This window comes from Coregonus lavaretus (genome assembly GCF_964263955.1).
Source record: "Coregonus lavaretus genome assembly, chromosome: 18".
Classification (NCBI taxonomy): domain Eukaryota; kingdom Metazoa; phylum Chordata; class Actinopteri; order Salmoniformes; family Salmonidae; genus Coregonus; species Coregonus lavaretus.
The window spans coordinates 5,996,533-6,013,846 of NC_140005.1; positions in this window are offsets into that span (position 1 = coordinate 5,996,533).

Sequence of the window (17,314 nt, forward strand, 5' to 3'; positions counted from 1 at the left end):
AAGTGTTTTGGTCCCAGAATACTTATCTACCTGTTTGAGAGGCCAGTGGAATAAGGAGGTGTCAAGCAAAACAAAATAAATGTGTTTTCATTCAGTGTTTTTTAAGGTACCTTCCTGCTCACTTCTGGTTCTGATGGTAATCAGGTTTATAGGCCATGGAGACAAATCAGGAGGTAAGAGTGAGTATGTATTGTGTGAGAGCTCAGGAGTGCACTAATGCTATATCCAACCCTGTGGTCCAAACCGTTGCTTACCCAGGGGCTCCCATTATGATTCCCAGAGCCATTCATCATTGCATGCAACAATAAGGGAGATATGGATGGAGGGAGTGAGGGGGACACTTAACCTCTTTCAGACTCCCCCTCTGCGCTGCTTTGCCTAACTGTGTTGACCTTCTCCCCGCTTGTCTTTCTTGGCACTGCTGACTGCAGGAGTAGCCATGAATTACGCTTTTCACTTTTTTGTCAGCTGAAAATCCCCAGTCGCCCCATTTTGAAACATTGTCATAATCACCCAGAGACTGAATGGTAGGCAGCCTGCCACCTTTCACCGTCTGTAACAACCAAAATGGCTGGTACCAGGTTTTGCTTTTCTCCACTTTCAGTCTAAAAATAACTGAACGCTCTCTGACTGGTTGCTATGCTACCTATGACAGATACAGGGCAGTGGCCTGTCATTGTGAGTAGAGGTCGGTTGGTCAACCAATCTCCTTACAGGTTGTGGGATTGAGTTTGACATGAGGTACTGCAGAGCACTCCAATTTAGACATTGGTTCACCTGCGGTTCTACTGCAAACATGGTGAGGCCTAGCTCCAGGAGGGTTATTCACCTGTCTTGGTATTTAATCCAGGGTTTAAAATAAACATTGTGTGTTAGCGCATGACTGTAATACTCACTGACCGGTGCGTGTACTTCCTTCGCTTGAGGCGTGTCGTCTTGACGTAATAGTACACCTGTGATTCCACCACTCTCCACGTCTCCAAGGTCAACATCTCCTGTTTTTTCAGCTTTGGGTACATTTGAAAGACAATATACCGTCGAGCCGCGCTGGTTCCCTTTACATAGAGGGAAAGGGTCTAGTTTTCCCTCTTTTTTTAAAAGATGAAATGGGATGTTGTATTTCTTTTCTTTCCCTTACTGTGGTTTTAATTGAAGTCGTTGTGGTAATGACCCTGGTGTGTGCGTATTACTTAATTGTTTACATGTTAATGAATGATGGCGTGAGGACTACATTTATAGAGTACTTGGAGCACTAGTGGTATACAGTAAGAGAGGGATCCTGATTTGTGACCTTACCTCAGCGTACTGCTACCAGAGTAGTGGAAAAATCGACTCCCTGTCCTCGTAAGCAAGCTAGGGATGTTGTCATGATGAGGCAATGTTGGTATTCAATCAATTGCAGTCCTTCAGAGAGTGGCCTTCCAGTCTTCCAAGGTGTGCTGTCAGAGGTGCATTTAATTTGTACGCCAGCATGTCCCGGACTGAGTGAGAAAGAGAGCTGACACTTGAAATTGTCTGTCCTAGTTGCACATACTGAATGACATCTCAGTCAATTGGAACTTAACAGGAACATATATGTCTTGGTTTGGTTAAAGTAATGGGGAATCATGTATTTTCTTATCCAATCAGATCCAGTTCGATCCAAGATGGATCAGTTTGGATTGTGTACATCCTTGTGTCAAACTGAAACCACATAGGGGCGACATTTCCTTATTTTCTTTTTGGGGTTTTGCTTACGGAGTCTGCACTTACCCACAATGCAGTCCTTGCACCATCCTGTCCCTCAGACAAGAAGTTACCCAGATGATAATAAAGTACTTCACTGTAATCTAATCAGTGACTATCTGGTCAGGGATCCTACTTATGGAAACATCCATCTCTCTCTCTCTCTCTCTCTCTCTCTCTCTCTCTCTCTCTCTCTCTCTCTCTCTCTCTCTCTCTCTCTCTCTCTCTCTCTCTCTCTCTCTCTCTCTCTCTCTCTCTCTCTCTCTCTCTCTCTCTCTCTCTCTCTCTCTCTCTCTCTCTCTCTCACTCTCGCTCTCTCTCTGGGTCCTTTTTGTGTGTAGTTCTCATTCCTCCGCTGCTCCCCCCCCCCCCCCCCCCCCCCCGTTTGGCTGCTATGCCATGTTTGGGAGAGCCACCTGCTAGCCAAGCAGAGCAGACGTGACCCGGACCCCTTTCTCTCCCCCTCGTCCCATAATAAACAAAGGCTGTTTTATCTAAGGGGGGCTCTTGGCTGTTTGGATGACAAGGAGTTCCAGGAGTAAGCCCCTCATCTGCAGCTGGAGGACTGGGGGTCGATGCGGGGAGCGAGATGAAATACATGTGAATGGCAATGCAATTTACATGAGATCTGGTTGAGGTCAATTTCATTTCAACTAATAAATAAACTCTATTACCATGTAATTGCAAAGCAGTTACTGCATGTGAATACAGTGCTGTTACTACAGGTATTAATTACGTGGGTATAATGGCACCTTAAGGTAAAGTGTTACCAATGGAGCTTCCAATTCAATTCCCGAATAGACTTGCATTGAAATAAAATTGATCCCAACCTGTGTATTACGTAATGCCATTGTAGTCAATTTAATACAGTAAACGTGACCAAACGTATTTATGTTCATTTGTTTCCATAAATCCCGGTTTGAGGATTACGGAATTTACTGCTTGTTCCCTTCTGATTCTGGGAATCTTCCAACCAGGATTTCTAGATAGAAAATCTGGGAATTTTTGTAAAGTTACCGGAATTTTACAACCCTTAAAAAATCGTTTTGAGGTTGTCTTAAAGACAATTGAATGGTTCCAGTGGTTAATAATGCAACAGGGAGCTGGTGAGGGAACACGACTTTGAGCATGGCCATGAGCAAAATTATTAGGACTCCAAACCCAACAAGTGGGACACAAGCTGAATAAACTTGCTGAATTACGAAAAATGTATGACTCGGGCTTGTAGAAGTTCCACGTGTGTCTGAAATATGCCTCACTCAGATCCCATGGAAATGCACCGGTTAAGTCAACACAATAACCTAGAAACCTGGCAAATTAAGGGGGTAAAAAACACTGATGTCTGTCATAACACAAATGGTGGATTTCAAGACCAGTGCTACCCCATTGAGTTCCTAATATCGCCATTAATCATTTTGTTCAGTGACAAAGCGTTCCAAATAACATCAGACTTCATCTCTGGGCGATGTGGCCATTTTACCTCAGCTGAGCGCTGTTGAGTGCCTTCAGCTTCCTCCAAGAAACAAACTAAAGTACAACAAATATCCCTTGGTGTAAATTCAGCCCTGTATTTTCCCTCAACCAGTCATTTCAATGAAGATTGATTCTGTTTTGTTGAATAATTGCCCTTTGTACAATTCTTTCCAATGTCATTATTCACAAAGCAAAAAACGTACAGTCAAGCTGTCTTTTGACACATTACAGGGAGCGACTTTAAGGGAAATAACAACAATGGCTTTGCTGCACGACAACGGCCACTGCTTGAATCAGCACCATCTGATACCTGACAGCCCTTTCCACCCAGGGTAATATGCTGGTGGGACAGAGGCATTATCAGCACCATGAGAACTGTGTCACATAGTCTTCATAACCCTTTATAAGGCCTTCATAGATGCTTCACAACTAATTTATAAAGCAAATGTTATAAAGGGTGATGAAACGTGTCATTTCGTCCTGTACTAGCTGTAAACCCGCTGATACAGTATCATGATCATATCTTTAGGTTCAGAGGAAGTCTAACAGGGAACGTCTGGCTCCTCCAGGTGCATGGCCTGGGTTTAAGAACGGGGTTCAGGTTCAATCAAACAGGCGTGGGTTTAAGACTGAGGTCCAGGTTCAATCAAACAGGTGTGGGTTGAAGACCGGGGTTCAGGTTCAATCAAACAGGCGTGGGTTGAAGACCAGGGTTCAGGTTCAATCAAACAGGCGTGGGTTGAAGACCGGGGTTCAGGTTCAATCAAACAGGTGTGGGTTGAAGACCGGGGTTCAGGTTCAATCAAACAGGCGTGGGTTGAAGACCAGGGTTCAGGTTCAATCAAACAGGTGTGGGTTGAAGACCGGGGTTCAGGTTCAATCAAACAGTCCACTGTACCGTAGAGTGTTTCCCAGTGCAATCAGAACCGGTCTCACTTGTGTGTAAACCATCCCAGTCCGGAATCAGTGACTCAACACAACCTTGGATGTTCCCAATGTCATCAAACACAGACTCTGCTTTTTCCAACTGGCTGTGGACAGAGGAAACCAACATTATGTCCATATTCTAGTCGGCAACAAACAGCGAGACTCTCTCTGGAATAAAGTGGGCTTTTCTAGGGGAATCTCTTGCCTTTGATGCATCGCAGATGTCTGGTTGGAGCACTTCAAGGCGTTATTCACACAGAGCCATCTTAAATACACCCCATAGTTCCTTCCTGCATTTCTGAGGCTTCCCTATTTGTGTTGGTCTGTCCTCGAATGATGTGTTTATACATTTTGGTCGCAGGAGAAACATAAAATTGCTGGCAGGCTTTTTGAGATGGAAAAGCTTTCGGTCATCAATCAACCACTGGTAATGTTGCCAGTCATCTTTGAGATTTAGGCATAGCTAATAAAACCACACTTTACTTGTATAAGAAACAAAAATATAAATTGGAACAAAACTTTAAAGCTTTGGATGAATGACATGAAGACAGAAGTGAGGTTCTGTAAATTCCTCAATATAGACAGTATGATGCAGGTGAGAAAAATGGCACTTAAACATAACTGGTCACTTTTATGTTCTTTGAAGTGATCGTTGTTGAGTGATCTTCAAAAAACAAGTCTGAATCCATATTCAAATGATTTCATGCATGTTCAAGTGAGTAGCTCCAATGTTTCATAGTTACTCCTCAGGACATTTCCCCAAAGTTAAGGTCTCAATATTTCGCTACAGCACATACTGAATGTACACAAATGCCTTGCCAATGATGCGTTAATAACCTGTGTGCAGTCGTAAACTGTGGCACGTTGATTTATCCCACCTGGACAAAGATAAATACTTATGTAAGAATCATGTTCATCAACTACACCACAGCCTTCAACACCATAGTGCCCTCCAAGCTCATCAGTAATCTCAGGGCCCTGGTTCTGAACCCCTCCCTGTGCAACTGGTTCCTGGTGAAGGTAAGCAACAACACCTCCGCCACGCTGATCCTCAACACAGGGGCCCCACAGGTGTGTGTGCTCAGCCTCCTCCTGTACTCCTTGTTCACCCATGACTGTGTGGCCACGCACGTCTCAAACTTAATCATCAAGTTTACTGACGACACAACAGCGGTAGGCCTGATTACCAACAATGATGAGACAACCTACAGGGAGGAGGTGAGAGCTCTGGCGGAGTGGTGCCAGGGTAATATCTTCTCCCTCAACGTCAGCAAAACGAAGGAGCTGAACGTGGACTACAGGAGACAGCAGAGAGACCACGCCCCCATCCACATCGACGGGGCCGCAGTGGAGAGAGTCATTAGCTTCAAGTTCCTTGGTGTGCACATCACTGACGATCTGAAATGGTCCCTTCACAAAGACAGTGTGGTAAAGAAGGAGCAACAGCGCCTCTTAAACCTCAGGAGGCTGACATTGACCTTACCGTGACCTCAGTAAACAGGAAGTTTGTTTCTCTAATGGAAGAAGATTCTGCATACAATACCTATGTAATCTCCATCTCTATGCAAGGGTCATATGCCTTTGATAGCATTGTTGGTACATAACACATTCTTTAACTGCTTACCTGACGTTGTGGACACTGGAGTACCACCCCCACGCAAGGGTTGGGGTCCCCCCAGAGGTCGGGCCCTGCAGATGGCATATGAACACATCATAAGCCTTGAAAGAAATGTTTAGAATTACAGGAAATTAGCTTTAAAACTGCAACATTTTCTCTCAGCCTGATCGCAAAATGTGCACAATAGCAGGAGGTTAGCTCAGAGATTCTTGAAAGTTGGGACAATCCTTTTTTTTTGCATTATTTGAATTTAAAATGTACATAATTGGAATTTTCAAAATACTTTAAATATTATTCCTTTCCATGTTGGCTCTATGCCTGGAAATAACCTTGTTCGGAGCAAAGGATCCCCATTTGAAACGCTCCAATAATGGACATTAACTGAAACATGTTCTCATGTAGTTCCTTGCCATAGCCCTCTGTGACTTTTAGGAATATTTATCTTAAAACTGTGATTCATAAAAGAGATTTGGTCAACTCCGTCAGATCTGTCTAAAATCCTAAATGAATCAGGAATGAGCAGGGCCAGCTATATCATAAGGACCCCTTCTTCATGTCCTCATTACATGTAGTGCAACAAGACATTTTTTTTACATTTTAGTCATTTAGCAGACACTCTTATCCAGAGCGACTTACAGTTAGTGAGTGCATACATTATTAGAAAATTTTTCAAACTGGCACCCGTGGGAATCGAACCCACAACCCTGGCGTTGCAAACGCCATGCTCTACCAACTGAGCTACATCCCTGCCGGCCATTCCCTCTACTACCCTGGACGACGCTGGGTCAATTGTGCGCCGCCCCATGGGTCTCCCGGTCGTGGCCGGCTACGACAGAGCCTGGATTCGAACCAGGATCTCTAGTGGCACAGCTAGCACTGCGATGCAGTGCCTTAGACCACTCATGTTCTGTAAAGTGCTCTACTTTTGATATAATTAAACAAACAATATTGGAATCACCATGGTCACAACCATAAACTGTCAACTCCATCGGCTTGATAGATTAAGATAGGATATTAATTTAGGTTTAAATAGGTTACATTTAATTACGTTTTAAATTGTTGAATTGTTGAGTGTTGAATGTTGAATTAAGAAGAAAAATGAAATTTTTGTCAACTCCGTAAAACATTAACTTTTTATTGGGGATTTTCAAATGAATAATGTTCCTTATTTTACAAATGTTTGTCTTTAACTTTTATTTTTAGAGGTAAAAATATGTGTTTTGAGTATCCATTGTCAACTCCAGCAGTGGCTTGTCACCTTCGTCACTGATGGAGTCTGTTTTTTCCCCTGCAATATATGCTTAAACAATTGAAGTATTTGCTGCAGTAGACCTAAGGGATAATGTTTGTTTTATGTTCTAAATCTAGAAAAACATGCCAAAATGCTAATGAAATTAACCCTGAAAATTAAATAACACCCTATCCTTTCAGCCTGTTGCAGGTATGGTCAGTGTTGTGCTATAAAACAAATCAAAAGTTTGGAAATTTGTATTACATATTTGAATAATCTAATATTAGAATTAAACAATCAAGGCCTTTGAAAACTTGTTGGACAATAATTGTAAAAACGAATTGCCTTCTATGGTGCCTGACAGAGTTGACATAAATTCATTTTATGATAAAAAATAAATAAAACAATTGGTTGTTCCTTTACATGGTGTGATAGCTGATACTTTGGTCTATCAAATTATACAGTATATTTCAAATGCTGTTAATATTAAGACAAAGTGGATGTAATATTTTTCTGAATATTCTCTGGTTTTAGCAGAATTCTAGGTATTACCATCTATACACACAAGTATAAGGTACTATATTTAGGAAAATGTCTCAATCTTTTTGGACAGACAGGTTTTGGACAGACAAATTCGCGTATCGCGGTTTAATTATACAATACTGTCTCTCGTTTTGAAAGTTTGATAGGAATTTACACGAGGTAATATAGTACCTTAAAAAGTATTCAAACCCCTTGACTTTTTACACATTTTCTTGTGTTACTGCCTGAATTTAAAATTGATTAAATATAGATTTTTTTTGTCACTGGCCTACACGCAATACCCCATAATGTCAAAGTGTTTTTAGAAATTGTTTCAAATACATAAAAAATGAGAAGCTGAAATATCTTGAGTCAATAAGTGTTCAACCCCTTTGTTATGGTAAGCCTAAATAAGTTCAGGAGTACAATTTGCTTAACAAGTCACACAATAAGTTGCAATTAGTTGCCGGAGAAGAAGGAAACCGCTCAGGGATTTCACCATGAGGCCAATGGCGACTTTAAAACAGTTACAGAGTTTAATGGCTGTGATAGGAGACAACTGAGGATGGATCAGCAACATTGTAGTTACTCCACAATACTAACCTAATTGACAGCGTGAAAAGAAGGAAGCCTGTACAGAATACAAATATTCTAAAACATACACCCTGTTTGCAACAAGGCACTAAAGTATTACTGCAAGGAAATTTGGCAAAGCAATGAACTGTTTTGTCCTGAATAGGTTGTTATCAATAAAACATTACAATACGGTGCAGAGCGTTCGATTTGGCTGCTGGGGGGCAAGAAGACCCCCAGCTCTGCTAAAACCATTGACAACTATGTGCCGTTATCAAGGGATTGTTAAATAAATGTTGTTGTAATATCATCACCTCTTGAAGAGCATAGTCAGAACTACACATTTCAGATTATTCCACATTTAGCGCTATCAGAGTAATACAGCAAGTAGCTGCATGCTTTTCATGATCAGTAAACATCAATTGATCGTGTATTTTCAGATATGTGAGGGTAGCCTGTCCATTTGGCATGTAGCTAGCTAGCAACATGTATCATTAGCTTGCTTCATCAGAGATTCGCCTTTTGGAAAGAGCTTGACATCGGCAAGTCCTCGTCCTGATAAAGTTGTCAGTCGGACTTCTGTCATCACCACTATAGATGGCAAACAAATATAGCCATCTAGTTTATCCCCTGAAAGTTAGCTTGTTAACTAGCCATATTGACGTGATCTGCTATCAGCTAGCTAGCCAATTTGATTTGGTCCATCAATCAATGTAGCCAATTCATGTCTGTCAGCAGCAATCGTGATGTAACACTTAAAAACAATGTTGAAAAGGGGATTATGTTCGCTAACTTCGCTAGGTAGGCCTATGTTGGTTGGAGAAAAGATGACATTATGTCTACTTACCACTATGTTTAGCCAACTGTACAAAGTTTCTACCGGTAGCTCGCAAAGTAAACATTACCAGCTAACAGTATATCGGCAAATGAGCCCTTCTGCTGCTTGACAGGCAGAGCCCACAAAGGATGGGAAATTAACCTAAACCACTCATACTTGTCAGGTATAGTTCAGTTTTATTTTATATCACTCAAATATCCAATTAATGGTGGACAATATTGAGAGATATGTGATTTTTTATTGAAAACGACTTATACAAAGTGTTATGTTTGGGGCAAATCAGATGAAACACATTACTGAGTACCGCTCTCCATATTTTCAAGCATAGTGGTGGCTGCATCATGTTATGGGTATGCTTGTAATCGTTAAGGACTGGGGAGTTTTTCAGGATAAAAAAGAAACAGAATGGAGCTAAGCACAGGAAAAATCCTAGAGGAAATCCTGGTTCAGTCTGCCTTCCATCAGACACTGGGAGATTAATTCACCTTTCAGCAGGACAATAACCTAAAAGACAAGGCCAAAACACTGGAGTTGCTTACTAAGAACACAGTGAATGTTCCTGAGTGACAATGTTACAGTTTTGACTTAAATCTACTTGAAAATCTATGGCAACAACCAATTTGACAGAGCTTGAAGAATTTAGAAAATAATAATGGGCAAATGTTGCACAATCCAGGTGTGGAAAGCTCTTAGAGATTTACCCAGAAAGACTCACAGCTGTAATCGCTGCCAAAGGTGCTTCTACAAAGTATTGACTCAGGGGCGTGAATACTTATGTTAATGTGACATTTCTGTATTCGATTTTTAATACATTTGCAAAAATTTCGAAAAAAAATATTTTCACTTTGTCATTATGGGGTATTGTGTTTAGATAGGTGAGCAAAAAAAATATATTTAATCAATTTTTTATTCAGGCTGTAACAACAAAATGTGGAATAAGTCAAGGGGTATAAATACTTTCTGAAGGCACTGTGTATCATCTGTAGATTATCTATATATAATTCTGCTAACAGCCAGACACCAGCGGCATGAGTTGGTGATGCATCAAGTCTGAATATGAGGCCGGTTGGAGATGGTATCTCATAAAAGTTTTATGTATGTCATGTATCCAAATAAACACAGGTATTTTATTTGTTTTTAATAGCACCTTGCACTTTAACTTTTCGTATTCTTTTGAGCATGGATTAAATTAAGTATATTATTTTTGCATCTCGGCCTCCTTGGGTTTTTTCGTTTTCATGGTTTTAAGTGCGAGTATTTTTTAGAGCGCTACATTCAAAGGAAAACACCATTAATAACAGACCGTAATGTCATATATATAGAAATGTATTACTGCAGTGCCCAAACAATCGTGTGTGCCGACTGGTGGGGCGATTGGCGCTATTTTCATTTCCATCAAATATTAGGGAAAGAGAGCGTGTGCGTGGAAATGAATCAGCTAGATACATTTTGGTGTTGGCTCTCCTGGCTTGGACACCCGTAGCATTATACGCTGCTTTAGTCCTAACCACAAATGTTCCTCATTTTCTTGGCAGCCTGCAAGGGAAACAAAGTGCTTGAGAAAATGACAAGAAAACACATAACAGCACCAAGACATCACACACCGCCGTTATTTTAGGTAAATGCCTTAGAAAAATAAAATCAGCATAATTGCTGAATTAAAAAAAAAATAGCCACTTTTTTAATTGCTTGCAGACTTTTTAGAGATCGGCTGATATTTCAGCAGTTTTTTTCCCCCTCGACTCCAGTGTGCACCTTTGAATGTTTCAAGTCACTCAAACGCAACCGTTAAACTGCAATTATGCCACCTGGCTCCTTGGTAGTTTACACCGAAGGCAACAATCTTTTCAGGCAGGCATTTACGCAGAACAGCTTCGTTTTAGGCCCCCCCCCTAATGTAATTTCAAACAGATAAGTCTTATCTGATTCTTCGAAGGAGGTCTCAATAGCTGAGAGGAGGGGTGCAATTTCACCTTTTCCCTACAGTTGGTACATTGTTTGACATATTCCCAGGCAAGACATTTGTAGTCACGCATCTGATTTTTTTTGTTGTTGTTTTATTCTTACTTTTTTTGTTTAAAATAAATGCACTGTTGGTTAAGGGCTGTAAGTAAGCATTTCACTGTAATGTCTGCACCTGTTGTATTCGGCGCATGTGACCAATACAATTTGATTTGATTTGATTTGATTTGATCTGATGGACTACAGTAATACAGAGGGAAGGCCATGAAAGTAAGTACGAAAGATAAACATATTGTTCAGTCCCAAGAGTTGCTGCCTTCCAAATAACCTTTTTTCCCGTGTACATAATCCAAACTGTTTCTGATCGTTTAGATCATTTAGTGATCATAAATCTTGTTTTCTCCTCCTCAGTTTAAATGACCAACCATGACATTGGCATGGTCACTCCCGTCTCCCTTAACATTTAATAACAAAAAAATATATGTAATGATAGTACAAGATAATTTGATTTGAACAGGATTACATTTTATGGGACTCAACACGTGACCTCTAAATGACATTTTTAATTTTTTTTGTTTGCACTATAGGCTCAAAATTACTTTATTTGTTTTAAATCAAAGTCGTTCTGACTTGTCTGAATGACTCAACTTCCACGGACGTGTGATGCTGTCCTAATATGGACACCGTACAACAGTTCATTGAGTTGCATTTCAATAAGTACACTTTACATACACAATATACTATATGTACTCCTCCTGTTGCTCTAATCCTCATGGGGATGTACATGTAAGTTATACAGCGATTGGTAAAGCTATTTTCTTATCAAATCCCGCTTGAGCAAGATTAAATGTTTTAAGAGCACCCTGAGCCATATTGGCCCCGAGGAGCTAAGAGGGTATGATAAGACCAACCGACATCTTGCATCAGAGTACCTCACTATATTCCCCCAATACTTTCAGGGTGAGGCACTGTTGGTAAGACATCCAACCGGTAAAAACAGCTGAAGTAAATGTGTCGTCTATGAGCGCCCGTAAAACTGTAGTTAAGTGTAATGAGTAAGACATCATTTTGCTGTTGGTGGCGCTCCATGTAACCATATATTTCAGTCAGTGAGCCAGTGTTATTAGATGGCCCCATATCAGTGGTGGATTATTAAAACCATGTGGCTAGGAGCCAGTGTTATTAGATGGCCCCATATCAGTGGTGGATTATTAAAACCATGTGGCTAGGAGCCAGTGTTATTAGATGGCCCCATATCAGTGGTGGATTATTAAAACCATGTGGCTAGGAGCCAGTGTTATTGGATGGCCCCATATCAGTGGTGGATTATTAAAACCATGTGGCTAGGAGCCAGTGTTATTAGATGGCCCCATATCAGTGGTGGATTATTAAAACCATGTGGCTAGGAGCCAGTGTTATTAGATGGCCCCATATCAGTGGTGGATTATTAAAACCATGTGGCTAGGAGCCAGTGTTATTAGATGGCCCCATATCAGTGGTGGATTATTAAAACCATGTGGCTAGGAGCCAGTGTTATTAGATGGCCCCATATCAGTGGTGGATTATTAAAACCATGTGGCTAGGAGCCAGTGTTATTGGATGGCCCCATATCAGTGGTGGATTATTAAAACCATGTGGCTAGGAGCCAGTGTTATTAGATGGCCCCATATCAGTGGTGGATTATTAAAACCATGTGGCTAGGAGCCAGTGTTATTGGATGGCCCCATATCAGTGGTGGATTATTAAAACCATGTGGCTAGGAGCCAGTGTTATTGGATGGCCCCATATCAGTGGTGGATTATTAAAACCATGTGGCTAGGAGCCAGTGTTATTAGATGGCCCCATATCAGTGGTGGATTATTAAAACCATGTGGCTAGGAGCCAGTGTTATTAGATGGCCCCATATCAGTGGTGGATTATTAAAACCATGTGGCTAGGAGCCAGTGTTATTGGATGGCCACATATCAGTGGTGGATTATTAAAACCATGTGGCTAGGAGCCAGTGTTATTGGATGGCCCCATATCAGTGGTGGATTATTAAAACCATGTGGCTAGGAGCCAGTGTTATTAGATGGCCCCATATCAGTGGTGGATTATTAAAACCATGTGGCTAGGAGCCAGTGTTATTAGATGGCCCCATATCAGTGGTGGATTATTAAAACCATGTGGCTAGGAGCCAGTGTTATTAGATGGCCCCATATCAGTGGTGGATTATTAAAACCATGTGGCTAGGAGCCAGTGTTATTAGATGGCCCCATATCAGTGGTGGATTATTAAAACCATGTGGCTAGGAGCCAGTGTTATTAGATGGCCCCATATCAGTGGTGGATTATTAAAACCATGTGGCTAGGAGCCAGTGTTATTAGATGGCCCCATATCAGTGGTGGATTATTAAAACCATGTGGCTAGGAGCCAGTGTTATTAGATGGCCCCATATCAGTGGTGGATTATTAAAACCATGTGGCTAGGAGCCAGTGTTATTAGATGGCCCCATATCAGTGCTGGATTATTAAAACCATGTGGCTAGGAGCCAGTGTTATTGGATGGCCCCATATCAGTGGTGGATTATTAAAACCATGTGGCTAGGAGCCAGTGTTATTAGATGGCCCCATATCAGTGGTGGATTATTAAAACCATGTGGCTAGGAGCCAGTGTTATTAGATGGCCCCATATCAGTGGTGGATTATTAAAACCATGTGACTAGGAGCCAGTGTTATTAGATGGCCCCATATCAGTGGTGGATTATTAAAACCATGTGGCTAGGAGCCAGTGTTATTAGATGGCCCCATATCAGTGGTGGATTATTAAAACCATGTGGCTAGGAGCCAGTGTTATTAGATGGCCCCATATCAGTGGTGGATTATTAAAACCATGTGGCTAGGAGCCAGTGTTATTAGATGGCCCCATATCAGTGGTGGATTATTAAAACCATGTGGCTAGGAGCCAGTGTTATTAGATGGCCCCATATCAGTGGTGGATTATTAAAACCATGTGGCTAGACCGTGTTTTTCCCATGAAGGTCGGTCAGAGCAGGCGCATTAACTGGAGAGGTTTCCTCATGAGCGTTATCAGCGAACGTGTTTCCAAAACGAGACATCAGAGGCCGTGTCAGGCTCAATCGGTACAGTGTGAAGACAGACTTGGGAGCCGGAACCATCTCTCGTCAGAGGCCTGTCGCATCTAGTTGTGCGTGAAATTGTAGCCCTGATTGGAAACAGCGACTGTTTCATATTAGAAGCGGTGACTGCTGTTTATCGTGTTGAAAGAAACTCTGTTTACCAACCACCATCATGTTTTAATGGATTTGTTCACACTTACAAGACCCACATGTAACTCTTCTTCACACCTTCTGGCCTCCCTGTCGTAGCCAGGTCATAGCAGCAGTGTTGCTATTACAGGGACAGTGACATCACAGGAGTAGTTTTGTTGTCTAGATTGATGGGTAATGTAGGCCTACAGTGTAAAAGCAGCGTCAGGCATCTGATTCATTTACGTGAAGGAGAAAAATGGCTCTAATACATGCAGAAATATAATTTGGTGCCAATTCATTAAGTGTGTTAGATGTCACATCGACGATTGGCTGTTGGGTAAACTATGCATTTGAAAGGACAAATGAGAGAGTATGTATTTGTTGTTTGTATTTTTTTTTTTCCGTATTTTGAAGCTTTAAGACCGTTGCAGAATCAGAGCAATTGAGCGGGGCCCCGCCTATTTGGGCCCCCGCTCACGAGAACTGTGTGCTCCCGATCTCCATGACCGATGTGAGTAAGACATTTAAGCGTGTTAGGCCTCCTGTAGCTCAGTTGGTAGAGCATGGCGCTTGCAACGCCAGGGTTGTGGGTTCGATTCCCACGGGGGGCCAGTATGAAAAATGTTTGCACTCACTAACTGTAAGTTGCTCTGGATAAGAGCGTCTGCTAAATGACTAAAATGTAAATGTAACCCTCGCAAGGCTGCCGGCCCAGTTGGCATCCCAAGCCGCGCCCTCAGAGAATGCGCAGACCAGCTGGCTGGAGTGTTTACAGACATATTCAATCTCTCCCTATCCCAGTCTGCTGTCCCCACTTGCTAACATATATCCACCATCGTTCCTGTACCCAAGAAAGCGAAGGTAACTGAAAAGAAATTACTATTGCCCCATGGCACTCACTTCTGTAATGATGAAGCGCTTTGGGAGGCTAGTTAAGGACCATATCACCTCCATCTTACCTGACACCCTAGACCCATGTCACACCCTGATCTGTTTCACCTGTCTTTGTGATTGTCTCCACCCCCCTCCAGGTGTCGCCCATCTTCCCCATTATTCCCCAGTGTATATATACCTGTGTCCTCTGTTGGCAGTTCGTTTTGTTTCGTCAAGCCTACCAGCAGTTTTCCCCCCTTACTCCTGTCTTTCTCAAGTTCCTGTTTTCTAGTTTTCCCGGTTTTGACCATTCTGCCTGCCCTGACCCCGAGCCTGCCTGCCGTTCTGTACCTTGTCACACCACCCTGGATTATTGACCTCTGCCTGCCCTTGACCTGTCGTTTGCCTGCCCCCTGTTTTTGTAATACACTTTTGTTATTTTGACACTGTCTGCATCTGGGTCTTCTCCTGAAACGTGATAACCCACTACAATTTGCATACCACCCCAACAGATCCACGAACGACTCAATCATCATTGCACTGCACACTGCCCTATCCCACATGGACAAGAGGAATACCAACATACGAATGCTGTTCATCGACTACAGCTCAGCCTTCAACACCATAGTGCCCTCCAAGCTCATCTCTATGCTCAGGGCCCTGGTTCTGCACCCATCCCTGTGCAACTGGGTCCTGGACTTCCTGACGGGCCGACCTCAAGTGGTGAAGGTAGGCAACAACACCTCCACCACGCTGATCCTTAACACGGGGGCCCCACAGGGGTGTGTGCCCCTTCCTGCGTGGCCATGCACATCTCTAAGTTAATCATCAAGTTTGCTGACGACAACAGTGGTAGGCCTGATTACCAACAATGACGAGACAGGGAGGAGATGAGTGCCTTGGCCCATTGGTGCCAGGAAAATAACCTCTCTCTCAACGTCAACTAAACAAAAGAGCTGAGCTACAGGAGAAAGCAGAGAGAGCACGCCCCCATCCACATCGTTTGGCCACAGTGGAAAGGGTCAAAAGATTCAAGTTCCTCGGCATGCACATCACTGACGACCTCAAATGGTCCCTTCACACAGATAATGTGGTGAAGAAGGCGCAACAGTGCCTCTTCAAACCTCAGGAGGCTGAAGAAATGTGGCTTGGCCCCTAAGACCCTGACAGACTTCTACAGGTGCACCATTGAGAGCAACCTGTCGGGCTGTGTCACCGCCTGGTACCGCAATTGCACTGTAAGCGACCACAGGGCTCTCTAGAGGGTTGTTTGGTCAGCCCAACGCATCATCGGACATCTACAGCACCCGGTGTCACAGGAAGGTCAAAAAGATCATCAAGGACCCCAGCCACCTTAGCCACGGCCTGTTCACCCGCTACCATCTAGAAGCAGGAGACAGTACAGGTGCATCAAATCTGGGACCGAGAGACTGATAAACAGCTTCTATCTCCAGGCCATCAGACTGTTAAATAGTCACCACTAGCCGGCCTCCGCTCAGTACCCTGCCCTGAACTTTAGACACTGTCACTAGCCGGCTAACACCCGGTACTCTACCCTGCACCTTAGAGACTGCTGCCCTATGTACATAGAGTCATTGAACACTGGTCACTTTAATAATGTTTACATACTGTTTTACCCACTTTACATGTATATTCTGTATTCTAGGTTGTGTCTACACTTGACACTTACATGCGACTTCTGCTATCAGAATACGAAGATCGCATTGAAAAGACAGGTCTAGACGCAAAAGAGTTCGCACTGTGGTCTGATTGTGGTCAGATCTGGCTGACCTCTTCAGGAGGTGGTCAGGGATGCATTGTGTGTGGATTTCTCCTCAGTCTGGATGCAATCAGGCTACCGAAAGCGCATACAGTGGGCGACGTCAACAGCACTCCTCCCACAAGCGTTTTGGGACCGAGAGGCACCGTTTCATTATAAAGTTGGGGGAAATACAATCCTAGCGTGTGATGAACCTGTTTGCTGGACTCATAAATGCTAGCCAGCTAGCTAATATTTAGATGTTTTATTTTTTTCTGGCTAGAGTTATGCTAACCCGTTTGCAATTCCTTTAGCTTTGCTTGCTAGCTTGCTGGCTAGCTACAGAGGTTAGCTGGTTAGTTAGCTACAGTAGTTAGCTACTGCCATCAGTTGTTGTGTTATTGTAATATTTTGTCTATTCCACCATTTGTAGAATGCGTACTGGCATTTGAATATAGCGCGGGAAAAGGGAATCCGGACACACATTGGACACGGTAGACATATTTAAATTATCAGAACTCTATGATCAGAACACTAAAGCTGCATGAACTGTCAAGTCTAGA